General features: G+C 41.9%; 1 long non-coding RNA gene across 4 annotated transcripts; it reads left to right on the plus strand.

Moving 5' to 3' along the window:
- Window positions 1–2,935: 2,935 nt before the first annotated feature.
- Window positions 2,936–23,141, plus strand: LOC132649336 (uncharacterized). 4 transcript variants are annotated; one of them, XR_009587751.1, is made up of 6 exons: window positions 2,936–3,184; window positions 7,856–8,117; window positions 9,230–9,445; window positions 17,504–17,566; window positions 21,662–21,780; window positions 22,755–23,141. It is a non-coding gene; the product is annotated as an uncharacterized LOC132649336 (long non-coding RNA). The 4 variants fall into 4 exon arrangements; XR_009587752.1 differs by lacking the exon at window positions 2,936–3,184 and adding an exon at window positions 3,542–3,965; XR_009587749.1 differs by lacking the exon at window positions 7,856–8,117 and having other exon boundaries at window positions 2,949–3,184.
- The last annotated feature ends 2,341 nt before the right edge of the window (window positions 23,142–25,482 follow it).

Raw genomic sequence — 25,482 nt, forward strand, 5'->3', positions numbered from 1 at the left:
TGTTTTTGTTTTGTGTGTAAAAGTTTAAAATCACTGCCAAGGCAGTCCCAAGTAGCAGCAGCCTCTAAAACACTACAAAGCCTTCATTAACTTCATGTGCATTTCTTCATGTAAACCTCAGCTCATCCTTCCACGCACAAGTTTGTTTCTTTTACCCACAGTTTCCCTGACCATATTGAGTCTTGTAGTAGGGCCACAACCAAACACTATTGGAAGATAGCAAACACACACACACACACACACACACACACACAAACACGTCACATGCACACGCGCATACATACCTCCCTATAAAAAGTGTTTCTCTTGACTTCCAGATGATAGGCAAATTAATCTTGCAGGCTGACAACAGAGAGGCTGATGCACGTGGAAGGCATGCAAGCATTTCTGCAGAGAATCTGTCAGACGTAGAAAGGAGGCCCTCTTGCTTTGCTTTTTCATCTGTCTATGCTCTATCATCCCAGGAAATAGTTCTATTTTATATGGAGACAATCAGGGCAGGAAGATGTCAAACTTTCCCAGAACTATACAGCTCATTATATATGAAGTGAGGACTCCTAGCTCCCAAACTCAGCATTTTTTTCTTTATATCATGCTATAATTCAAATGCCAGAACACTGCAGAAGGGGGAAAAGGTTTAATACATTTTTTAAAGCCTATAAAGTGGAATGTAAAAATGACAGCATAATTTTTCAAGCTGATGAAACAGTTGTGAAATTAGAATTTAGATGCAATTTATGATAACTGTAGGAAAAATAGTATGAAAAAGGAACACATATGTGAGAAAAACTTAAGGTAAACTAAATAGTTAGCTTTTTTTTTGTTTCCTCCTGAGACAGGGTTTCTCTGGGTAGCCCTGGCTGCTCTGGACTTGCCTTGTAGAGCAGCCTGCTCTCTGACCCACAGAGGTCCACCTGCCTCTGCCTCCCAAGTGTTTGTATTTTATGCACATGTGCATGTTCACGGAGGCCAGAGGTTTATCCCAGTCCCATCCTCAACCGCCTCTCTGTGGTCGTATCTGGGACAGTCTCCCACCAGGTCTCTCAGCTGGCTGGCTAGCCAGAGAGTGCCAGGGATCCCGCAGACCAAAGAGAATGAGCAGGGAAGCAGAGATAGCACAGCATGTTTCAGCAAACCTAAAATAAAATACGTTTAAACAAGAACTGGGAAAGGAGGAGAATTATTAAGCTATGGCCTTCAGAGAACATTTACAGCAGTGAGTACTTCAGACTTAAGGGAGAAAATTTAGGAAAAAGGTGTGGAAGAAAGATAAAGACAGCACAACTAAATAAATTAAGATTAACAATTTATTGTGAGGCTGTGTTACATACTAGAATCTTTTCATACAACTTGAACTTCTAAGCGAGAATCATTTACTACTTTTTAAAAATCCTCCAATCAAAAAAAAAATCCTCCAAAAACTCTGAGATAGTGGTACATGCCTGTAATCCCAGCCCTTGTGGGGCTAAGGCACGGGGATGCCGGAAATGTGAGTTTAGGCGGAGCTGCTCTGTGAGACAGAGAGACAGAGACCTAGAGATGAAGAGGAAGGGGAGAAAAAAGAAAGGAAGGAGAGATAGAAAGAGGGAGAGAAGGAAAGAAAAACAATCTTGAGAACATCTATTTTTAAATGTTTGTTTAATGTTGCTATTCTCTGAATTATGTCTTGTGATGTGTTTATAAAATTAGCTATCTATGATCGAAGTTTAGATGAAGAAAACATTCTTACAGAAAGGTAGAAGTTACTAGATAGTAATTATTTTTCATTTACACAAGAGCCAACTGAAAGAAACCAGGGTGATTAAGACTTTATAGAAAAGAAAATTTGAAAAATTATTTTGCTAAAAGTTAGCTTCTTAAATGGCTATTACCTTTAAGTTTTATTTCATCACATTTTATTTCGTATATCCCGAATGAATTGAGGGACAGGAAATAGGAACAAACAAACAAACCAACTAACAAGCAAAAACTAGTGAAGAGACCCAGGTAGTAAAGGCGGCGGATGGCAAATGAATGATTAACATAGGAAAAAAGATAAAGTGAAAGAAACGTCCTGAGAGTGGGATATTGCAGAAGAGTGGGAAAACGTTTGTCTGTTCGCTACTGTCTGTGGCTCCTGTAGCGACGCCTGACACACACAGGGTTTTCACTATTGAATGTACTGAAATGCATGACCTCCAAAGGTGTCTCCAGTGTTGCACGTTAGGATGCCGAAATTCCTGGAATGACTGTCGTAGTTACGCATGAAATCTTAAATGTGTTTCTTATGCAAGCTTTTCCAGCCCTTCTCTGACAGGCATTACAACCCTGTCTAGCCAAGGTGTCCAAAGACATAGAAATGGATCCGGGGGAATTCCTTGGGGGTAGCTGGCTATCCTGAGTCTCTGGGCTCTCAATAAGTACTTCATATCATTTACCTTGAAACTAAAGGAGGTTCGCTCGATTTTCACCTGAATCTCTCTCCAGGTGTATTTTTAATAGTGTTTAATAGTGTGTAGGTGTTCTCAAAGCCCCACAGCAGCTCACCATGAACAGTAACTGGAACCACATACTGAAGGGGACCAGTGAAGAACAATTACAGACTTTCATTTTCCTTGTACACTTCAGAGGAATTCACAGCAGAGTATCTTGAATGAAAAGCAGCATGGAAGAGAGAGCTCATTTTCCCCTTTGGAAAATGAAATGGCAGACTGGCTACCTCGTGGCTATTCCTTGTGGATTATTGAATCAAAAATAAAAATATTTCAGTGAGTAAAGAGAACAATTATACGTGTGTGTTATATTTATCCTCAACTCACAGGACCTTTAACGCATTTGCTTTTTTTTGCTTATTCAGCAAATATCTGCAATGCTCCCAGGACATTGCCAAATACCACACGAGGCTCCGGGGAACAGTGAACTCCCTGTTCGCGTAGGTTTTCAGGGAGGAGAGAAACCAATAAACAAATACGTAGACTATAGAATGTTAGCACACAATTTAGAACGCCAGGACTGTGGGAGGTGACTGACAAGCTCTGGGGCCAAACTCGAGCTCATCCTAGGCCTTGCTGTTTGTCTTCTCATTCCTCACAGGTTGCACGCTCAGACAGACACCTTCCCCGACGACTCAAAGCCGGGCCTCTCGGACTCAGGCTCGCTTTGGACAGCCATAACTCATGCGGCCCTCAACCCAACTCTAGCCCAGGTCAGTTCCCTCCCCTAGGGCCCCAGGCCGGTCTGGTCCCGTCGCTCCTGCCGGGGAGGCCGGACCAGGCTGGGTGTGGCGCCCCGACCCAGCCGCTTCACTTTTTTCCCCTGACACAAGACGACGGTGCAGGGAGTCAGAGAACTTGGTTGGGTAGACAGTTTTGAGCATGAGAAAACAAAACCCAAGGAAGAAAACACCGAGGGGGACGGCGGCCGAGAGCTTCTACCTCAGGGGTAGGCCGCGCGCACGCCAAAGCCACAGCCAGCCTCGGCGGGACGGCTCCCCCCGCCGCGGGGGAAGGGGACGCTGGCCCGCCGCGCAGACGAGGCCGCCGGCCTGCGAGCGGCCGCCGAGCACACCCCGGGGGCGGGCGCAGAGCCGGAAGGCCGCCCCGCGGCCACCCGCCAGCTCCGGCGGGAAGTAGCGCCGGCCGGCGGAGCGGCCCACCCGGGCTGGCGCGGAGGGAGACCCGGGCGCGGTGTGGACCTGCGGCCTTCTGTGAGCGGGAGCCTGGCCAGCGCGGGGCCCGGCGGCGGCCCGTGGTCCCAGAGGCCGAGGCGGAGCTGCGGGGTGTCCCGAGAGGATGGTGATACCCTGGGCCTGGATTTCTTCCGAGCGTGACGCGCCCACTTCCAGGGCGCATGTTTTGCCAGCGTCTGGCCCTCATCACTCTTGGTCCCGTCTGTCCCCTCAGTCTTGGCGGCAGGTGCTAACGGGTTGACAAGGGTTGCTCGGTGCTCCCTTTCCCCAAACTGAATTCTGCCTGGGAACAGCGCAGGTAACGTTGTCTAAAAGCATATCAGAGCCCAAAAGGTAGCGCAGCATTACTCCTTGTTAATACAGGATCTGAAAACATACTGTGAGGGAAATCACAGAAAGGACCACAGTCAATTTGAGCCCGTGACTCTTGAGTTTTAGAACATGTCAACTAGATATACAGAGCATTTGCCAGGAAAGGAAGGAAAGCACACCATGGGCCAGAAAACAATTCTGTGTCTCCAGAGGAGCAGTGGGTACAGCACAGTTGCCGCGGTTCAATCCAGCTGAAGTTTAAATGGATAACGTGTGTTCTATTTAAACTATAAGTAAACGAATTTCCTCAAATGCTGATGGAGGTAGGGTGTGTTTTGGGGAGGGGGGATTCGGGGAAGCTGTTGCAGGGAGTCGCTGACTGAGACAAGCTGGTGGGGAAAATATTTACTGCTTATGAAATCTGACACTTAAAAGCATGCTGCCTCTGAAGGGAGTCTTCTAAGTGGACTCCAGCAATAGGGAGAATGTATGCCTAAGGAAGAATAGGGCACACCCGAGCAGCTGACCCGACCACCCCACCCCCACCTCAGCCTCTGGCTCAGTACGCTAGGCTAACCTTCCTGCTGGGGTTCCTCTCCAGGCAGCCTCCCTGCCGGGTAGCCCCACGTACAAGTGAGGGGAGGAGTCAGCACTGTTTCCTTATAGGGGGCCGGCTGTTTTGCCTCCCTCTGCCCAAGGCTCCAGCAAAAATCGAAAAGTGTGAGTTACAACAACACGAGACAAATTTTCACAGAGCAGAAGACAAGCACCACCCTGCATATCAGCTTCTACTAGGGACACTCCAAAGGCTTGATGGTTTTGACTGAAGTTCCTTTGGAGGCTGAGCAATCGGCTGTCCTTTCTTGTAAGGTTGCTTCCAGGTCGCTAACACACCGCTCTGTATTTGCGTTCCTTTATGTTTCTCCATGTTCTTCACGCCCTTGGATTTCATCTTCTCATCAAATCTTGCTACTTAAAACTGGTCTCCAGGTTAGCTTTCCTTTGAGTGTTTGGGTGTTAGGTATACCTTCCCAAACATTTCACAAACATAACAAACACTTTTTTTCTCTTTGTTTTGGCTCTGGATTATTGTCTCATTAATGTGCTACTTTAGAAGGCAATCAGTTGAGATCAATGCCAAATACCGTTATTTGGGGTTGGAAGAAAGAAAAAAAGTTTGGGCTTCTATTTATTTGGCTTCTATTGTTATTTCCTCATAAGAGTGAATCCCTAGGTCTTAAGCTCTTGCATGTTTTAAATATTTGGAAGTTTGAAAAGTTGAGATGCATGTTTGTGTAAAACAGAAAACATTTTCAATTATGATTCTAAAGCTGTTAATCTGGAGCTCATTTCATGAAGCTGTTTTGTTTCTTCTAAGACCACCAGCAGAGGATAAATTATGAGCCTTTCACCTCTAGCTCACAATGCTTTGCAACTTTTCTTTGCATTATTTTAAGTAACATAGAACTGAATCCTTGGCTTTAATGATGTTGCCACTAGTTTGTGGTAAGATGTTTACTGAAGATTTGTCAGGCACAGTCTGGCTCGATGGCCGGTCACGGGTAACTTGATCAACAGTGATGTGGCCACGGGTCAGATGTTAAATAGAACAGTTCCACTTTCCTGACCACAAAATCCTCCCTTTCCTGACCACTTTAAAACTGTTAACATATCTGGGAACACATGACTCTAGTGATTTCTGCTGCAGATCTTGGGGAAAATCACACACCTGCAGATTTGCTTTTCTGTTGCCACAGTGTTCTCTATTAGCAACTGACGGCTGAAAATCCTAACCTTAAAAACCAGTTTAAAGATATAGCCTGCTTTCATCTACATCTGTAGTTAGTGAATTGGTTTTTACAATAAAAACTTTTTTCTTTTACTGTGTTTACAATTTTTAATATTTGTACTTGAAAAACATTCTATCTGAATTTAACGACAAAAAATGAAGCAAGACTGTACAGATAATGTGTACATCTTCTAAAAAGGAAAAAGATATTTGAGGTTATCCATGTCTATGAAGTGTCAGAAGTCATCTTAATAACGGAGCAGGAGGGCACCTTCTTAGTTCCTAGCTGCCAGTTCTTCCCATTTGTGAGGACAGATGACATGCAGCAACGGTGCCGATTTGCACTTACAGACAGGCATTGGCCTCCTTAGCAGGTCACAAGCTTGCGGCAGTTGTGTCCCATTACTCATTTTTAGAATTATTTGTTACTAGTGTCTGAATCACATTATTTTAAATGACATTTCAGTGTTAGCAAATCTTTCCCCATTCAGAGCAGATCAAATAGAAATATGTGAAAGTCATTTGCAACCACAGCTAGCTTACCAGCATTGTTTAACAAGTGAAATTTTAATGAGAAAGAATAAAACTAAATGAACTGAGTAGCGCTTAAAACACCACACCAAATCATCGTCATTATCAATAATAACAAGCCTCCAAGAAAGGAGGATTACAGAATAATTGCAAGAGAAATTGATGCATTAGAAACCAATAAAATGGATTAATTCAAAAGGAAAGAGATTGAGAGCAGAGAAATCCCTGAAAAGTCTATTTCACAAAATAGATACAGAATATAAATAAAACTATAAAAGACACACAGAAACTCTTTCTCAAAAATACAAGCAAACAAAACTATAAAAGACAAAGGAGATAGCACTGATAAGGAGTTTGCTTTAAATTACATGAGACTACCATGTGATTATTTTTGTCTTTATTTTTCCCTAGAAGGACAAATCACCAAGAACTAATTAAGAAGGAGTAGGAAAATGAAGCATAAATCAAAGCCAAGGAGGAACAATTTTGAAAGCTCTAGGGTTAGAAATGTTCTGGGTGTATCCCAGCAAACATCAGAGAGCACATATGTTCCTTTTAGAGTATATATTCTAAAGATTGTTTTTTAGAAATTAATATATTATAAAACTTTTCCAAAATGGTTACAAAATTTTTAAATATAAGTTCAGACAACAAATCCAGTGTCACCAATTAAATGCAACACAGTAAGTCACTTTTGACATTTTTTTTTTAGAAAGAAGATATTTTAACATCATAAAAATACAACTAATACAATTAGGCAATAAAAGGAAAGTCTTAAAAAAGTGCTAAAAAACTCTAATCTGTTCCTGATTAAAACACCTAATCTTTAAAACTGTTATTTGTCTTTTATGTGCATGGGTGTTCTGCCTGCATCTATGTCTGTGTACACGTGTGTGCAGTGCCCACAGACACCTCTGGAACTGGAGTTACAGATGGTTGTCACATACCATATGGATGCTGGGAACTGAACCTGGGTCTTCTGTGAGAGCAACAAGTGCTTTAAATCACTGATCTGTCTCTCCCACACACAGATAATTTTTTTTGCTTTGTTTTGTGTTTTTTTGAGACAGGGTTTCTCTGTGTAGCCTTGGCTGTCCTGGACTCATTTTGTAGACCAGGCTGGCCTCAAACCCACAGAGATCCGCCTGCCTCTGCCTTGCTGAGTGCTGGGATTATAGGCATGCACCACTGTGCCCAACCACAGATAATTTTTTAAAACTCAGTAAATGTTAAAAAATTAGCCACTGTTATCTTTTAATGAGGGTTTATTAAAAAATTCATAAAGAAGTTAATTCTTCTATCACCACTCTGTAAAATTAAAGGTTTTTTTTTTCTATGCCCATTCTAGCTACCATAATAACATGGAGCCCTATTATACTTATGAATAAGCTTCAACCCACAGCTGCGCAAATACGCAGCTATGCTAACCCAACTCTGCTGGCCTGGCCTACTCTCCATCCATGCGCTCTGTTACCTGCCACGCAGTCTTGCCCCAGCTGCTCCTGCTCCATCCATGTCCTCATGGCCACCTTCTCCTCTTTCTCTCCTCCACCTAGGATCTTCCTCCTGGGATCACAAGTCCTGGCTTAACTCTCCTCCCAGCTCTAGGCTGTTAAGCTGTTTGTTGGCCAGTCAGGTGTTCTGGAGAGCACTGAGACAGGAGATTCTGACTGCAGCCAGATCTCTGCACACAGAAGTCAGCACTTGAATACACAGTGCACAAACCATCCCGCAACATTCTGTCTTTTAGTGCAATAAATGCTTTTTCTCCTTCAATAGTAAGCTACATACAATAAGAACAATTATGGAGACTATCAAGTAAGAATTACATTCACAATGTCCAGTCCATTTGTATCTGGCAGTCTTGGAGAAAGCATTCCACTATCTATTTTGTTGAGTTCAAAGTTCTGTACCTAAATCCCTTTCTTATTAAAATCTAAGACTTTATATCCTCTAACTTTCACAATTTGCAATTGTCATTCTTAAAATACCTGTTTACAACTGCCTCCAACTTTCATTGACCAACCTTAAAACACCTTACAACTTAAACTTTCACACCCTCCAACCTTCAAACTTATATTTACAATCCTTAAAACATCTCCTTAGACCCTGTATCACTCTCTTAGATCCTTCACAACTTAGACTTTTATGTGAGACTATAGTTATCTAGTCTTCAACCCCATCAGAGACCTGAGAAGGATAAATGTTACCTGAGTGAACAGGAAGTGCAGAGCAAGCAGCTTCCTTTACTATAGAAATGACAGAGACAGCTGTCTGTCTGGACAGTCACTCAAGGTTCCTCTGCAACACTGAGGTCCCACCTTCAGCCCTCTGGCCCACTGTATAATAGACTTTTCTGTGAAGCAGAAATTATGAAGGACTACCTACCTTGTCTTGGAAAAGCTTGGCAATGGACTTCTTCTACATGCTCCTTGTCCACAGCCTAGACAGCATACCATCAGCAGTTGAGGCAAGGACAATCTCTCACCCAGTGGCTGGCTTGCCTCATTAGAAGCAAATTCCATGTGGAGGTTCTTCAATGCCCAGCATCTCATTTGAAGTAGAATCGAGGTGCTGCCAAGAGCAGGCGTGTCTCACTGTCAGAAAAGCCTCTTATTAATAAAACATCTTTAACTGCCATATTCTGTAGCTCTCTGAGGTTTTTGAAGAACATGCATCTATCTCTCTATGTAGTATATCTGAATAGGCAACATTACTTGTTTCTAGCTATTTACTATCTCTTCAACTTTGAAAACATGTACAGGAAACTAAATAAAGCTTATTCTGTAAATAACTAAACTAGTACCTAACATGACCATAAGTTTGATTGACTATTAACTTGCATTTTGTTAAATTACCTTAAATTGTAGGTATTAGGTTATTGTGTAATTCAAATGCTGATTTCTGTTATCTCCCACATCTGGTTGCAGTCCTTGTTTTGAGGATCTCCTGCCTCAATGTGTAAACACTGCTCTCCAATTATCCCCTGATATGCCAATAAAGCAGCTTATAGCCAATCACTGATGGGGAGAGAATACCCTGGACTTCCTGCCAGCCAGGGGAGGAGGAATGAGAAGAGGAAGGGATTCAACCATGTCAGGTCCAGAAGAGACAGGAAGAGAGAGCTCAGCAGGAAGCTACAAAGTGTAAGTATCTCTGGGATGTACACTGGGAGGAAACCAGATTACTTTAGAGGGTTAAGAACAGAGTAATAACTGCTCAGTTATTGCAGTGTGAAGCTTATTAAAATAATATAGTGAAGTCTCAATTATTTGTGTGATAGCTGGGTGAAGAGAGAAACTAAGACAAACAGTTTTGTAAAAATAACCATAACAGTTTGTAACAGCAGCTTACACAATCACTAGAACGCCACATTGCATTTTTAAAGGAGTTGCATAGGCACAATACCTTATACAAGAGTTGAAACATATATATGGTATGTATTAAAATATAATCTTAAATTTGTATCAATATACAATAATATGTAACAATGTAAAAATATTTGGCTTGACGCTCTGTAGTCTAAATTTAATAATCTACCCTTTTATCCTATTATTCCTGTCTCCCCCTTTTTCTTTTCATTTCTTCTCCCCTTTTCCCCACTAGCAGTAAATGGGAGAGAAAGGATAAAGGAAAGAAAAAGAAAGAGAAAAAGAGATCCCTGAATCTAACCTCCTATACTTTACTCCCTGACCAAGACCATTAACAACTTGTGACCACCACCCCCATTATGATGACAAACATCTGTCACCCACCAAATGACCAAAAACCACCCACCTCATTTTTTTGGAGAATGTGCTGTCATTTTCTTAAAATTGCTTCCTGCTGCCTGGTGGCATTGTTCTTTTGCAGGGGCCATAAAAAAATTTTAGATTAATGGCCAAGTCCTAGGAAAGCTGGCAATATCATTTTTGTCCATTTTCTGGAATGATGGGAAGTAAAGGGATTAACTGGAACCCTGGCTGGAGCAGTCTGTGAGGCTGCTCAATTTCAGCCATTTTAAAGTTGCTCTGTGTGCAGAGTTTTGAAGAAACAGCTATTGGAGCAGTCTGCGAGGTAGGATCACTTCAGCTGCTTGTCCTGTCTTCTTTGGTTTCTGGTCTTTTTGCTCTGTAAACATGTAAACTTTTAAAGACAATATACATTTGCATTAATACATGTATGGAACGTGCAGTGTGCACAATTCAGTTAAAGATGATTCTCTGCTCCCTGTTGGAACAGGTATAAGGTATCTGTCTTTCTTTATAAGTGAGTTTGGACTGTATAATCAAACTGTAATATAAATTTCCATCCAGTGCCATGTGAGAGGATGGCATAATAGACTTATTATGAGGACTTTGTAGCCAACAGGGTTCATTGGCTATGCAAAGACATGCCTCAGCCAGTCTCAGAGCTGTTCCCATGAAGAGAGAGATCAGCATTCACGTTACCTTTCTTGTTGTTTTTATTTGTTTCTTCCATTGTTTCTGCAGTCAAAAATTTCAGAGGTCTCCCCTAGTCATCTTTATTAATTCTGGAGGAATCCATAGTTTTTCTTCTCCTGTTGAAACACAGGCAAAAACCTTTCCTCCAACACAAAACATTACCTGATTTCCATTCTGAAGATAGCACAACTATAGCTTGATCTAAACCATCAGTCCTTTCTAAAATCCAGTGTTTTTCGGCAGCTGAGCTACTTCTCATTGATGTTTAAAAATGTAAAGTCAATAAAGCATTATTGAATCTATCTCTGGAAGGTCCTATATCCCCTTTCTGTTCTATGAGCATTGTTTTTGAAGTCCTGTTAGATCTCTCTACAATTGTTTGTCCTATAAGTTTGTAAGATATATCTGTAACATTTTCTGTCACATGTCTAAAAAATTGTACTCTATTAGCTACATATGTCAGAGCACCATCAGCTTCAATCTGTAAATGCATGTTTAATGTAGCCATCATCTCTAACAAATGTGCAGTTACAGAATCAGCCTTTTCAGAAGTCAAGGCAAAAAGACATTGAAATCTTGAATAGGTATCACTTGTCCATGTTAGCCATTGTTGTTGAGGGCAAGTTTTAATATGGCTGACATCAGTTCTCTCCAATCTTTTGGAATTATATGATTTTGCATGGCCAAATTGTTATATATCTGTTTTATATAAGTTAAATACATATCAAGAGACACTATTGTGTCTTTAAACCTCTTTAAATCTATGGGTTGCCACTCAATTTCTTGATAACTGGATTTTTTTTTTTTTTTAATCTGGGACTTTTTTTTTATTTTGTTTTGCTGTTGTCGTAGGTTCTAGATTGGATTTTTGGGAGGAGATTTTTTAATTTTGATTCAAGGAATCATCCAATCTCTGTTCTATCGCTTCCTATCTAGCAATCCATTTCTCAGTCATTTTCTTATCTAAATATGCTTTATTCTGTTTTTGGTTTGTTTGTTTGTTTTCCTTAAAGAAGAGATATGAAATTACAATTGTTGGTTGTATAATTAGTTTTATGCTGATAAGCATAACAAAATTATATGGGATCCAGATACCCTCTGTCATTGCATTTTCTACTTTTTTAACACAGAAAATATTTTCTTTCTCTAGCTCTTAAGCACAATCAAACATACTGTACCTGGTCAGAGACACATCTGTGTGCAGGATTTCAGTTTCCTTGTCTGAGCCTGGCTTTTGCATTCCTGTAGCCTTTGTGTGTGGGGGGGGGGGTGAGGGTGAGGCCACTTGCTCTCTCTTAAAGGACCAGGCCTTCTGTTCACATAGCTCATGGCTGTGTGACTTTATGGTTGGGCTCTAATGACTGAATCTAGTGTCTAAGCTTCGAGTATGTGCTGGATATTGGACGCCAAAACTAAAATGGGGCTTTCTTTGTAACAGCTCCCAAATAATGACACAGAGACTTATACATATTTATGAATGCCTAGGCCTTATAGCTAGGCTTGTTCCCAATTAGCTCATAACTCAATTATCCTATTTATACCAATCTAAGTTTTGCCATGTGACTCTTACTACCTCTCCTTCAGTCCCAGCCTGCTTCTTGCTCCATGTCCTGCTTGCAGCTTTCCTGCTCCTCCTCTCTCCCAGAGTTCCTCGCTCTGTCCCAGACGTCCTACCTCCTCTCCTGACTGCTATAGACCTTCAGCTTTTTGTTAAAACCAGTCAGAAGGTGAGAGGAAGAGTATTTACAGAACTCTCTGAGACAGGTGATGCTTAACAATGCCAAGGTCCAACCTGTCAGAGACTCTGCCAGAGCAGCATTGAGCAATACAGTCCCTACAGTGTACAAAGACATCACCCCACACCACTCTATTCTCCCTGCCCAGAAACAACTTCCCAGAAGCTCTCTGACGTGTGTGCTTTTCTCTTTAGAGTAAACTGTGTGTGGGATTTGTATTTCTACAATTATGGTTTTAGTAGGGGCTTTTCTGATACCGGCCATAGCTCCTGAATAATTGACCCCTGTTAGATTTATTCAGCAAGCTTCAGCTCTGTGACTGGGCAGATACTCATCTGTTCTGATCCAGTTATGCTAGTGTGGCTACCTCCCAGCCGAATGCCCGTTACTTGCCATCTCAGTCTTAGCTTGGCTGCTTTTGTAGCATCTCTCTGTCCTCATGGCAACCTCCTCCTCATCCTTTCTATCAGCTTTCTCCTTCCTTTCCTCTGTGACCCCCTCCACTGGGAATGGAAGATGCGCCTCCTGTCCTCTTTTACCCAGCTATAGGCTGTCAGCTTCTTTATTAACCAATCAGAAATAATTGGGGAGCATCCTTGATTTAGGACTGCAACCAGATCTCAGTGCACAGCAATGAGCATCTGTGCACAAGACCATCCCCAACATGTGTTCTTCGGTAGTCCTCCCCACCCTCACCAGCTAGTGGGGCTGGCTGACCATGAGCTCACCCCAGCACTGAGGTTACAGACACATGTACCTTTTACATGACTATTGGGAACTAACTCAGGCTCTTGTTTTCACACTGATGGCACTTTACCAACTGAGCCATGGAGATGACGTGAAATTTCAAAAAATGAAATCACACCTGTCTATTGTCTTGTGCTTGCTTAAGGAAACTTGGCTGTCTTTTCATGTCAGCATATTTTACAATTGTTGATTACAATTACATGAATGAATCACAATTTTTCACTCACTAATTGCTAACTAGTTAGGTTGCTAGCCAGGTTTCTGCAATTACATAGCAGTGGAATGTCTTTGCTTATTACTTAGGAAAAGACAGCATTGAATGTCTTTGCCTATTAGGACTAATTCATAGTAATGGAAATGAAGATCAATATTTGGATAGATATTTCTAAGCCTGTATCCAGAAAAGCAGAATTTGTATCAATTTGAAAGTATATGTAAGAAAAAAATGTTGAAGGTTTTGAAGGTAGTTGATAGGCAAATGTCATTTTATTATTCACTCTATTTTCATTCCTATTTTTAAATTCCTTTACTAAACTATGTAACCATTTTCATTAAAATCAAATATAAAGATGTCTGTCACCACTGTTGTTACTTAAAATTATGTTGAAATGCCTAAAAAGATAAAATGTAAATAATGAGTATATTTCAAAGCAGTGAGGGAAAAGCTTTTATTTGTAGGTAATACTTTTGACTATCAGATTTTAGAAACCCAGTTGAAAAGCTGCAGTAGAATATTGGGGCTTGAGAGATGGTTCATTGTGTAAAAGTGTAAATATGAGAACCTGAGTTTGAATGTCTAGCAGCCATGTAAAACAGCCGTTTGTGTGTGTGTGTGTGTGCATGCATGCGTGCGTGTGTGCGCACACTCATGTAAACCCATCACCAGAAGCAGATACAGGCAGCTCCTAGAGGAATTTTGGCTGGCCAGCCTACCTAAAATGGCAAGCTTCAGGTTCAGTGAGAGACTCCACGGAAGGAAATAAGGCATAGACTGAGGATGAGGCACCTGATGTCCTCCTGTCGTCTCTGTGGGCACACACACAGGTAACGGAGACACATGCTGTATACATGTATACATCGATGTATGTTATATATAAAAAGAGTTTCCAGTGATTTGCCACTTACCTGTTGGGTAATATAACTGTTTTAAAAATCCTATTCAAAATATTCACAGATAATGTTGTCAAAAACTGAGTGAGATCTATATCCCAAAGAAAAGGGGGTCAAAGATTTGAATAAATTAAGATATATATGCTCCTAAGTAAACAGTATTTGCAATTTTAACCCCTCCCCCCAAAAAAGTTCTCCAAAGGAACAGGTTTGAATTGAAACATTTTCTATCTGGAGGAAAAACAGAGTAAGCAGAGTAAATATAAAGATGAAGAATTCACGCTACCAGATGTCAATACAGATGATAAAGTCATAATAATTACAGCGATATTGAATTACTGAAAGATTGACAAATAGATTAATAGTTCGGAGTAGATAGCTCTGAATTCAATATGCCAGGAAACGAAGCGTGACTAATAGGGAGGACGTGGATTATTAGCAAACAATTCTAGGAGTACTTACTGGGCAGTCATTTAGGGAACTCTGATTGCACGCTTCATACACACAGAAATCCATCTCAGGTTAAAGAGGGAAGTGTGAAGAGGTTCAAGTGGAAAATGTAAAACTGAACTGTAAGAGAAAACACACCAAAAACTATGGAAGAAATAGATTTGTGTGCAGAATGATTTGGATCATCTGTTTGCCAAAACCTAGAACTAAAAAATTGCAACATGGGCATTTGTGACGACTGTCAGGGTTAGCGTTTGCACCTGAGCAAAGGTCCTTCGCAGTCTTTGGGGAAGCTTTTGTACAATGGCATCAATGTACTTATGTCAGTATGAGAAAGTCACTTAGAAGGGGGTTCTTCTAAGTTTGGAAGAGTTCATCACAACATCCCACTTTTTTTTTTCCTTTTGGAATATTCAAATTTTTTCTTCCTTTTTGTTTTTGGTTTTTGTTTTGAGACAGGGTTTCCCTGTGTAGTCTTGGCTGTCCTGGACTCCCTTTGTAGACCAGGCTGGCCTTGAACTCAGAGAGCTCCACCTGCCTCTGCCTCCCCAAGTGCTAGGATTACAGGCGTGCACAACCACTCCCAGGCAGAATGCTCAGATTTTTGTTGTTTGGATATTTTGCTTGTTCTCACCTCATTTCTCTTCTGTAGGTAGCATGTAGGTTGTAAATGCTTTTTTCCTCCAGGTTCTTTTTCACAATTGTGTGGCAGTGAAAAAGGGTTTTTATATTTAGGCAATACTTGGCCTACAAAACTTTTGAGATCCAATTTGTCTCTTTGCAATCCCCATTTCCCAGACTAGAAGGGATCATTTCTGTGTCTCTTCATGTACACATACACACACAAACACACACACACACTCACACACACACACCCTTACACACCCTTTTAAGCACAAATAGATGTCAAAGTGAAAAATCAACAAAAACAAGTGATTTGAAATAAATTTTAATGAAGCCATGGGAGTAAGCTGGGTTTGGTGGGAGACCAAAAGTATCTCCAATCTCAAGGATTGTTCTCAGCCAGCATCCCCACATCTTGCTGCGCCCATCCTTACCTGCCACAGACCGTGCTCAGGGACCAGAGCTTAAAGGCAGCAGCACCCAGTTAAGACCCTCCAGAGGCCTGTACTACAGAGATGGAAGTGCGAGGGAGCGGAAGCACCCTGACCGTAGGGGAGCCTGCCTCCAGCTGCATTCATGTTGGCACTCACAGGGACCTGAGACCATTCTAAGCGTGTTCTGATCTTGCGATCTGCAGGAATGACCTCATGTAACCATTACCAAACAACCCTAGAGTTTAGTTTTTTATCTCTATTTTTATACCATGAAGCTGAAGTACAGAGAAGTAAAGAACTTGCCGCCGTTCGCTCACATGAAAATGGTAAGACTTTGTTTTGAGCCCCTTGTAGGAGCGCTTATGATCCTCACAGCTCTTCCTAATTTATACCAGGACAGTGGGAAGCAGGAATGGGTTATTGGAATTAATACATTTTTGCTCAACAGTCAGAAAGAAATAGCGAACAAGGACAGACGTGTGATAAGGACTGGAGGGAAAACAAGGCTTAAGAAGCCTGAGTAAGAGAAGACAAAAGGCCCTGAGCTTTAATAAACGTAACACAAGCTGCACAAAAGCGAAGAAGACCTGAGAGCAGGCGGGGGCTGGGGGTGGGTATCCTGAGCACATTAGGATGAAAACGTTGCCAGTCCTGGAACTGTCAAGAGCCATTCACAGCAGTAAGAGATCACACCCACACTCTTCCCCCTTATTTTGAAATCTATCTTCTGAAACACTAGCTCTTGTTTGGTATCACTGTTTATGTAAGACTCTGATTCATTGTGAACAACTGTTTATTTAATATACTTGTTAATTTATATCTCTGCTTATTTACATAGCTTTTGTTTAGTTAACAAGAGTAGAAGTTGAATGTAAACCACTGAAGTGAAGCTTTGATTGAGCAGAGGATTTTTATCTACTTTATAATGACGTAGGGAATGAAGCTTAGGTAACGGCTTTTGGGGTTTTGGAACAAAACCAGTACCTGTTAGCCTCTAAACTTGCTGCTCGATTTTTTAAATCATATTTAAAAAAATTCTGAATTATTCTAGAGGTAGCCTAACAAGAAACATGCATACAATGAAAAACTTATAAATTTGCTAAATGTGATTCTTTTTCATTAAGATTGTCATTTACCTGACATTTGTCTGGCTAATTTGATAACTATCTAAAATAAATTGTTAAAAGTGCTCAGTTATTTTTTTGTTGTTTTTTTTTAATTTGAAATTGATGTGTATCTGTCAGCTGGAAGGGGAATTTGTTTACCTCTTTTATGTTTCAACACTGTCCAGTTTTGTTTAAAGGTATGCCCCTATCAGATTTATCATTACAAATACTTCTTTTTAGTGGTAACACTTTTATAAATAACTTCTGTAAACGGAAGTTTTAAGTCCTCTCCCAAAGTTGCAAAGTCCACGTAATAAGCCCTTCCTAGCTTTGCCTGCCGCTCTCCACACACTAAACATTACAGTCCTACAGCAGCTGAACAGGTTTCTAGTATTTGATCTCATAGTTGTTTGGTTTTGTTTTTTGTTTGGTTGGTTGGTTTTTGTTGTTTGCTTGAAGATTTTTTTTAGACTGAAATATTTTGGCTATACCTCAGGGAGGGGAGAAATGAAAGGCACTCTTAATCCATGATTACAACAACCTTGTTATGATTTTTTTTTTTTTAATTGCTAGAGCTGGCACGAATGCATACAGATGATTCATTCAGTGAGAATTTGGATACTGGTGGAAATCCAGGTGAGTTGAAAGAAAGGCCTGGAACCTGTGGGGAAATGCAGGCAGCTTGAGCCATAGTGTTTGAAACCTGCTTCAGGCCATAGGCATAACACCGGGGGAGGGAGAACCAAGGGCGGAAAGCCTCTGAGCCAACTGTTAGAAGATGTAACTCCCTGACACGTGTGCACACGTGGGATTTTAGTTACTCGGACATCTGTTTAGCGAAGTGTCCTACTAAATAGGAATCAAATACAGAGATCAAATTACGTGGGGAGGACATTCAGGAGTCAGAAAGGAGAGCTATCAGCCAGGGGAAAATCAATCCTGGCTGTGAGGCTCACCAACGGAGAAGCAATTATTTCAGATGTGGGGCTGGTTGGCATTCTCCCTCATGAATTTAATTAAATAACCCTCGAGTGGCAGAAAGCAGAACAAACCATTGTACTTAACTGTCAGCAAGACATGCAGCATATAAATGACCCAAATTCTTCCTTTCCCCCTCCTCCTACATAGATCTGTAAGAGTTTTTCTTCTTTTTCCTAACTTAGTCTTTTTTTTCTCAAAGGCCTCCAGTGAATTCACTGGAATAAGTGGTTGAAACCAGAGAGAAGTAGGATTTAGCACCAAAATCTTTGCAAAGGGGTAATTTGAAAAATGAAAAAGAAAAAAAAAAATGCAAGGATTAAGTCACCATTTGAGTTCCTTCCTTGGGCCCAACACAAAAGCTGTTAACTTCACAGGGATATCTTGGAATAACAAGGCCTCTGGGACACTCTTAATTGATCTGCATTTGGCACCTTGGATGATAAGGCAAAAGACACAGAACTTACAAGTTCAAGTGGTCCAGGCAAGAACTGTAGGGAACTTCCCTAAGCATGTAAGAGAACAAACAGAGAGCATAGTAGGCATTTTAAGACCAGACTCGCTTAGTATGGCCACTTAGAGGCCTCTTCCAGCCGCTCTTCACCTCAGGACTAGCTGTGTACTCGGCTCTCTTCTTGCTTCTCTGGGCAGCAGCAAAATTCTTCCGGGGTGCAACCCAGATCCATCTGGCTTCCCCCAATGCCTTTCTTCTATTTGCAAACAGTGGAAGCCAGCTGGGGAGAACCTAAGTGACAGTACACATTTAAGGTTCCATACCTGAGTGTCTCATGGAGCAGCCACGCGGCTTCCCTAGAAAGTAAGCCCCTTGTGCTCAGTTTGTAGCGCCTTGAGGCCGGAGCCCGCCGACTCCTCCAGTGGACTCCATGAACCACTCCAAATCACTTGGTTGTCACTGCTTCATGAGTAAATTCTAAAATCCCCAGAAGGCTCTAATTAGTGCATTCACACAGTAACTATTTGACTGAAGCCATGGGATAAATTCTGAAAGTCTCCTTACAGTGTGGAGTCATTCCTTCTAAACTACTCTCTTTTGCTATTTTAAAATCCTAGGCATGGTCCTTGGCTGGAGCATCAGTCTCAGAAAAGACCCCTGTGCCCAGATATTTTGGTTCTGTTGCTCTCCTCGTGGAGTTTCTGTCCTCTCCAGGTCTTACTACCTCCTGCTTCTTCCATAAGATTTCCTGCACTCTGCCCAGAGTTTGGCTATGAGTCTCAGTATCTGCTTTGATACTCTGCTGGGTAGAGCCTTTCATATTCAGAGGCCCTCTGTGGTAGCTCCTGTCCTGTTCCCTGTCTTCTCCTGCTTCCAATATCTATACTGTTTGCCCTTCTGAATAAGGATTAAGCCTCTTCCCTAGGATCCTCCTTGTTGTTTAGCTTATTTAGGACTATAGATTTTAGTATATTTATCCTATATTATATGTCTAATATCCACTTATGAGTATATAACATGTGTCTTTCTGCTTCTGGCTTACCTCACTCAGGATGATCTTTTCTAATTCCATCCATTTGCCTGCAACTTTCATGATTTCTTTGTTTTTACTACCAATTGCTTAGTAGTATTCCATTGTGTAAAGAGACCGATACTCCAACCAAGGAGCATGCATGGAGAGGACCTAGACGCCCTGCTCCGATGAAGCCTGTAGGCTGCTCAGTTTCCAAGTAGGTTCCCTAGGAAGGGGATCAGGGACTGTCTCTGACGTGAATTCAGTGCCTGGATCTTTGATCACCTCCCCCTGGGGGGAAAGGGGTATAGCCTTAGCAGGCCACAAAGAAAGATGATGGAGACAGTTGTGATGAGACCTGATAAGCTACGGTCAGATAGGAGGGGAGGAGGACCTCCAATATCAGTGGACTAGGTGAGGAGCATAGGGGGAGGAGGAGGGTGGATGGAACTGGGAGGAGATGAGGGGGCTCAGCTGGGATACAAAGTGAATAAATATTAATTATTTAAAATTAATTAATTAAAGTTAATTAATTAATTAAAAATAAAATCCTAAGCATTGCTTCAGGTACTGCTAACCTCAACTGTGTCCATGTGGCTGACACAGCCAGCCAGAGTAGCAGTCTTGCCTAGGAGAACTTGGAAAGAGGCTGTTCCTACTGGAGCAAGCTGTCCTTTCAAAGCCACACTCGTTGATCTACCCCTGTTCCCTTATGTCAAAACTACTATTACTCTGAGGCTGTTCACTGTGATTCTGGTAGAAGCTGCTCTGAGGGTGACTGATTACCATGGCGCAAGGAAGTTCCTCAACCTCATGTTCATACGAGCGTTTCCCCACACCCTCCATCAAACTACTGTCCCATGTGTCTCACCTTGAGCCACATGTCTCTCCACACAAAGTGAGTAACCGCTGACTCATCAGAAACGGTTCCCATGTTAAGAATCTACCTTCACCTCCCCATCAAGGTCATATCAAGATAATACAGCACAGCAGCACCCATCTTTAGTTTGCATTCTTGACCAAGCCATCTGTGAAAGCAATGGGCGCTCTTCCTCCCCCCATCAGTTTGCTGTACGGCTCCCTCCCGGCAGCTGTAGCCGTGACTGCCAGTACAATACTGGCGGGTGACATCTGGCTCAAGTCCCTGAACTGGCGACATCCCTGTGCTCCTGCCAGACCCATGTCTGCCACCTCCTTTTAATGACAGAGTACTTCTAGCCCACCTAGCTTTACGGTTTGTGTACAACCAGACTCTGGCTACAAAGCTGCGCACTTTCCTCTGGTGGTAGCCCATCTGGTCCAGGCCATAGTAGTCTACAAGAACGTTGGAGTGCTGTCTCTATGGGTGGCATGAGTCTCGCTCGAGGCCCTAGAAGTCTATGCCGTGATTCTTTTATGATTCCCGGGAACTTCCTGACCTCCTTTTCCCAACAAATCCCTTTATTACCATAGGCATGTGAGGGCTTCCTACAGCAAAGCGCTTCTACCTGGAAAGTCCCACTGTCTGGAGGACTGAGATTCGAGAGGTGATGCAGTTCTGCACACCGAGCCGGTGACTGCATCAGTGTCCTAATCTTCTATTGCTAAAGTACTAAGCAGAAGCAACTTAGGGAGGAAGTGGGTTAAGATTACAGTCTGTCATCGAGGAGAGGGGTCCCGGAGTCTGGAACTGAGGCACAGACCTCAGGGAAATGCTGTTTATGGCCTTGCATCCTCTGGTTTGTTAAAATACTTTTCTTATACAGCTCAGACCCACCTGCTTAGGAATGGCCCTACCCACATTGGGCTGGCTGCTTCATCAATCAGTAACTAGGAAAATGTCCTGCAAACATGCCCAAAGGCTGACCTATTGGAGACAATTTCAGTTGAGATTCCCTCCACCCAGGTGACTCTAATTTGCGTCAAGTTGACAACACCAGTACAGGCAGCTACCCCGGTCTCCTAACCCACCTTTTCCTGATTCATGTTTGTTTTAAACTGTTATGCCTTTAGCCTACCCTCATCCTGCCTCTAGAACATTAAATTCTATTTTCATAAATATCTGGATAGGACCACTGGATGACACATTAGCCTTGTCCTGTTGGAATAATTACATACACTTTGCTTCTGGCATTGTCAGACTTCTAGTATTTTGGGATCCTAGCCTTATTTCTGTCAGAGACTCCATTCTATAGCTGTATCTCTTCCAGGCAGCCCTACATGTAGAAAACAGCCTCCACTGAGGACCTTGTAGTGTTGTCATTTCTAATGTACTCTATCACCATGGCGTGTCGTGTGCTCTCTGCAGCCCACCCCTGGCATGTCCTGTGCTCTCTGCAGCCCACCCCTGGCTGGTCAGTTTTCCACCCTGATGTGTAGTATGACCTTGGAGCTGTTGGTACCATTCGTCCCTCTGCCGTGACAGTTGTAAGTTTCCGTATCTTGTACATTGGGCTGTAGTTTCCTCCAACTTTATAAGCCAACCCGACACCATCCAGCATGTGAAATCCCCCACTGTCAGCAAGGCACCCAGCAGTCTCTGTAAGTGCAGTGCTAGGTATGAACACATCACCACAATAAGGACTCCCAGGTTCTTGGGTAAACAGCACAGAGTTGCTTTCCTACCTGTGGCTCCCCCACCAGAAGATGGTGTCTGAGCCCCTGGATCTGGAATTACAGGTAGTTTTGAGCCCCAGAGTGGATGCTAGGAGCCTGACTCTGGGCCTCTTGCAAGAGTAACAAGCCCTCTTGGACTGCTGACTCATCTCTCCAGCCCCGCAGTTAGTATTTCTGCTAAGAGTGTTTAACTCAGGCTTTAAGGTGGAATATTCTTTTTGGTAAAGAAGTGGCAAGTGGTGGAAAGTACTGATTCCTTTTATGAAAACTTTGAACTTTTAATTTTTCAAATTTATTTCTACACAATATTACCTGGAATGCATTTCACAAAAGTTAGAAAATTAGCAACTAGAGTGTTACTGAGCACAGTGTTTTTAATGTGCACAGCTTGCAGATCATGTTTTATACAAAGACACCAGTACTTCTCGGGTGTCATGGTTTAGGTATTGGACATCATAAATTTGCATATTTACAAAGAGAATTTTCCAGCAGATGGCAGTCAAGTGTCTTACTTTAAGATTATTACAACAACTTTTGCCAATGGAAATAAAATGTCTTGAGGACTGGTCACGCTCACACCCACATACAGATATGCAGACGAATGGTGGCACTGCTCACAAGCCTGCCACGAGCCATGCTTTTTCAGCCTCATTTACCCTCCAGACTTGTCTGAAGGGACACTAGCAGTAATTGCCCATGGCCTCACTCAGAGCAGAGTAGTTTGGGGATTCCTATGTGGATCTTGGTTTCTTTAAAACTCTGTGGTCCCTTCTACACTGTTTCAGAAAATTAAAGCCTCAGGACTTGAAGAGAATTGACTGGTCATAGTGAGAAAGTTGATTCAGCCCAAGCCAGCCAGGCACCAGAAGCCCCAAATCTCACTCGGCCTACTGCTCCTTCTGCCTACGCATGCTTACTGCAATGCTGGCAATACTGGGAGCTGAAGAGAACAGAGCATCAGCATGGTTTAGACTGCACTGTACATGCCACAGAAATAATGTGAAATGAAGGACTCACTGTAGTTCATCCGCAAGCACCTGAACATCTATATATCTAGAATACCTTCACTGCATATTTTCTATCAGTAATGTATACCTTTTATTTTATATTTTAGTATAATATTTTTTTCAAAAACTGTGTTCACCAATAAATTCTATGAATGGGCAAATGAACAGGCTTTGTTTAATGTATAAATAGCTGTACTTATGATAGTGATACATTAATATTCTTAACCCAACATTCAGTTAAAATTACTTTTCAAAACAAACCAATCATGACTAAAAGAAACTCAGAAATAAATATTTTATACTGATCCTAAATTAATCACTGAGTAAATATTTTCCTCTAAACCCATTCAGATAGAGAAAAAGTGAAAACTGCCCTCTATAAAACAAAAACAAGCGAGCAAACAAACCAAAAACAGCCTAGTGGTGGTGGCCCACTCCTATAAGCCCAGCACTGGGGAGGCAGAGGCAGGTTGATCTCTGTGAGTTTAAGGCCAGCCTGGTCTACAGAGTGAGTTCCAAGGACAGCCAGGGCTATACACAAAGAAACCCTGTTTCAAAACAAACAAAAGAAACAAAGAAACTGCTGTGTCTTTGGGAATTTTAAAATTCATGAATAGCATGGATACATTTTCCCCAATTTTTCCTAACTGTGTGAGGCTTAGAAAGTCACTTAAGTCTGTAACTTTGTAAGGGCAGGTCCTTCCTGGACTCTGAGATCTGGGATGTTTGCTCCCCTTCCCTCCGCTTTCCCAAGTCACTGACATTTAAACAAACCCCTGCGTCCTCTCAAGCCACCCACCAGGGTCCAGCAATATTGCCTCCAGGACTAAGAACAAAATGATATGGTCATACTTTACCAAAATCTGTTTTTAAAACTCAAAAGGCTTTAAGCAATTAGTAAATAGAAGAGTATAGATTTAGACTTGGTCCTGTCAATCTCTGAAAAAGTAACTACAAGTTAAGTTTTCTAAACAACAAATTTGGTGGCCAAATACGCATCAACATTTGCTAGCACCTATCCTAAAAGGATGGTTACAGAAAATTATTCATCCTTTCAAGGTCAATTTCTAAACGTGACTTCTTAGAGAGATGGGACTTAATTTATGTTAAGAAGGGCTTCATTTTTAGCAGCAAGCAAACCTTTCATTCTTTAAGGGGTTTTGCTTGAGGAAAGAGTTAGAAAAGTAGGCTAATGTCCTGTGAATATGAAGTTGTCATTTGTTTTCATATGCTACATTAAATATGACTGCTTCGTGCTCAGTGTTTCATAGATGTTTTGGTCCCTCAGGGAAAGTGTGTGTGTGTGTTAGAAAACTCCATGAGGGCAGGAAATGTAGGTTTGCTTCATCACAAACCATTGGGCTTAACCCCACTCACCTAAGAAGGAAAACTGGGAGATAGCACAACTGTTGCCAAATGTACAGCTTTGTCATCAGCTCTCCATAAACTGCATCAGGCTTGTGTGGAAGAGAAGGCGTTCAACAGTGTTTCCGCTTCACTCTAGGTTCTTTTCATGAGCATCTCATGAGGAAGATGAATGCACATCATCACCCTTGCTCCCAACTCAATTCCCAAACTGGCAGCAGTTCTCCCTCACATGGGAGGAGTTCCTCTAGAAAGGTAAAATTTAAATACACTGCAGGGACATTGGGAGAGGAGTTAGTCTGCATAGAAAATTGGCATTGACAAAACTCAAACCATCAGTGAAAACACCAGAGACTCATCAACGGCAGACATTATTTTTGCTTAAACACAAAAAGGATTTTTTTAATGCTATGTATTTTAAATGTTTAATGTTCCCTTAATCCCAGCACTCAGGGAGGCAGAGGCAGGTAGATCACTGTGAGTTTGAAGACAGCCTGGTCTACAAAGTGAGTCCAGGATAGCCAGGGCTACACAGAGAAACCCTGTCTCAAGACAAACAACGTTTTCTGTTGCTTAAAGTGTCTTTTATAAACAACTGGGTGTGGGGCAGACCCTACAGCTGGTACTTTGAAGGCAGAGGCAAGCAGACCTCTCGGACTCGGAGGCCAGCCTGGTCTCAAGCAAAACAAACAAAAGAGAAACAACTTAAAATTTCCTAATCCCGTCTGATCAAAGTAGAAACATGTAGTAGAACAGTATTATTTTATGCTTAGTGTCGTACTTTTTGGTGAGCATAAGATGATGTATAAAGTAAAAAATGTCAATTGCAAAGTATAATGGTAATATTAAGAAACAAGATGGAATTTACCATTCTAATATCTAATATTTAACCTAGATAAATTCATTTTTACTGTATCATCATGGTCATCTAAGAGCAGCTGCTGTTGTGGTTTTGTTAGTTTTTATTATTCTGTTACACAGAACTTGAAATTCTGCCACCATAGCCTCCCCATGCTGAGATATCACACAGAGTGGAAAATATTCTTAATTATGAATGATAAAAATGGGCTGGAAGATGGCTCAGCAGTTAAGAGCTCTTTCAGAGGACCCAGGTTCAATTCCCAGCACCCACATGGTAGCT

Source organism: Meriones unguiculatus, chromosome 19 (assembly GCF_030254825.1).
Source record: "Meriones unguiculatus strain TT.TT164.6M chromosome 19, Bangor_MerUng_6.1, whole genome shotgun sequence".
Taxonomy (NCBI): Eukaryota; Metazoa; Chordata; class Mammalia; order Rodentia; family Muridae; genus Meriones; species Meriones unguiculatus.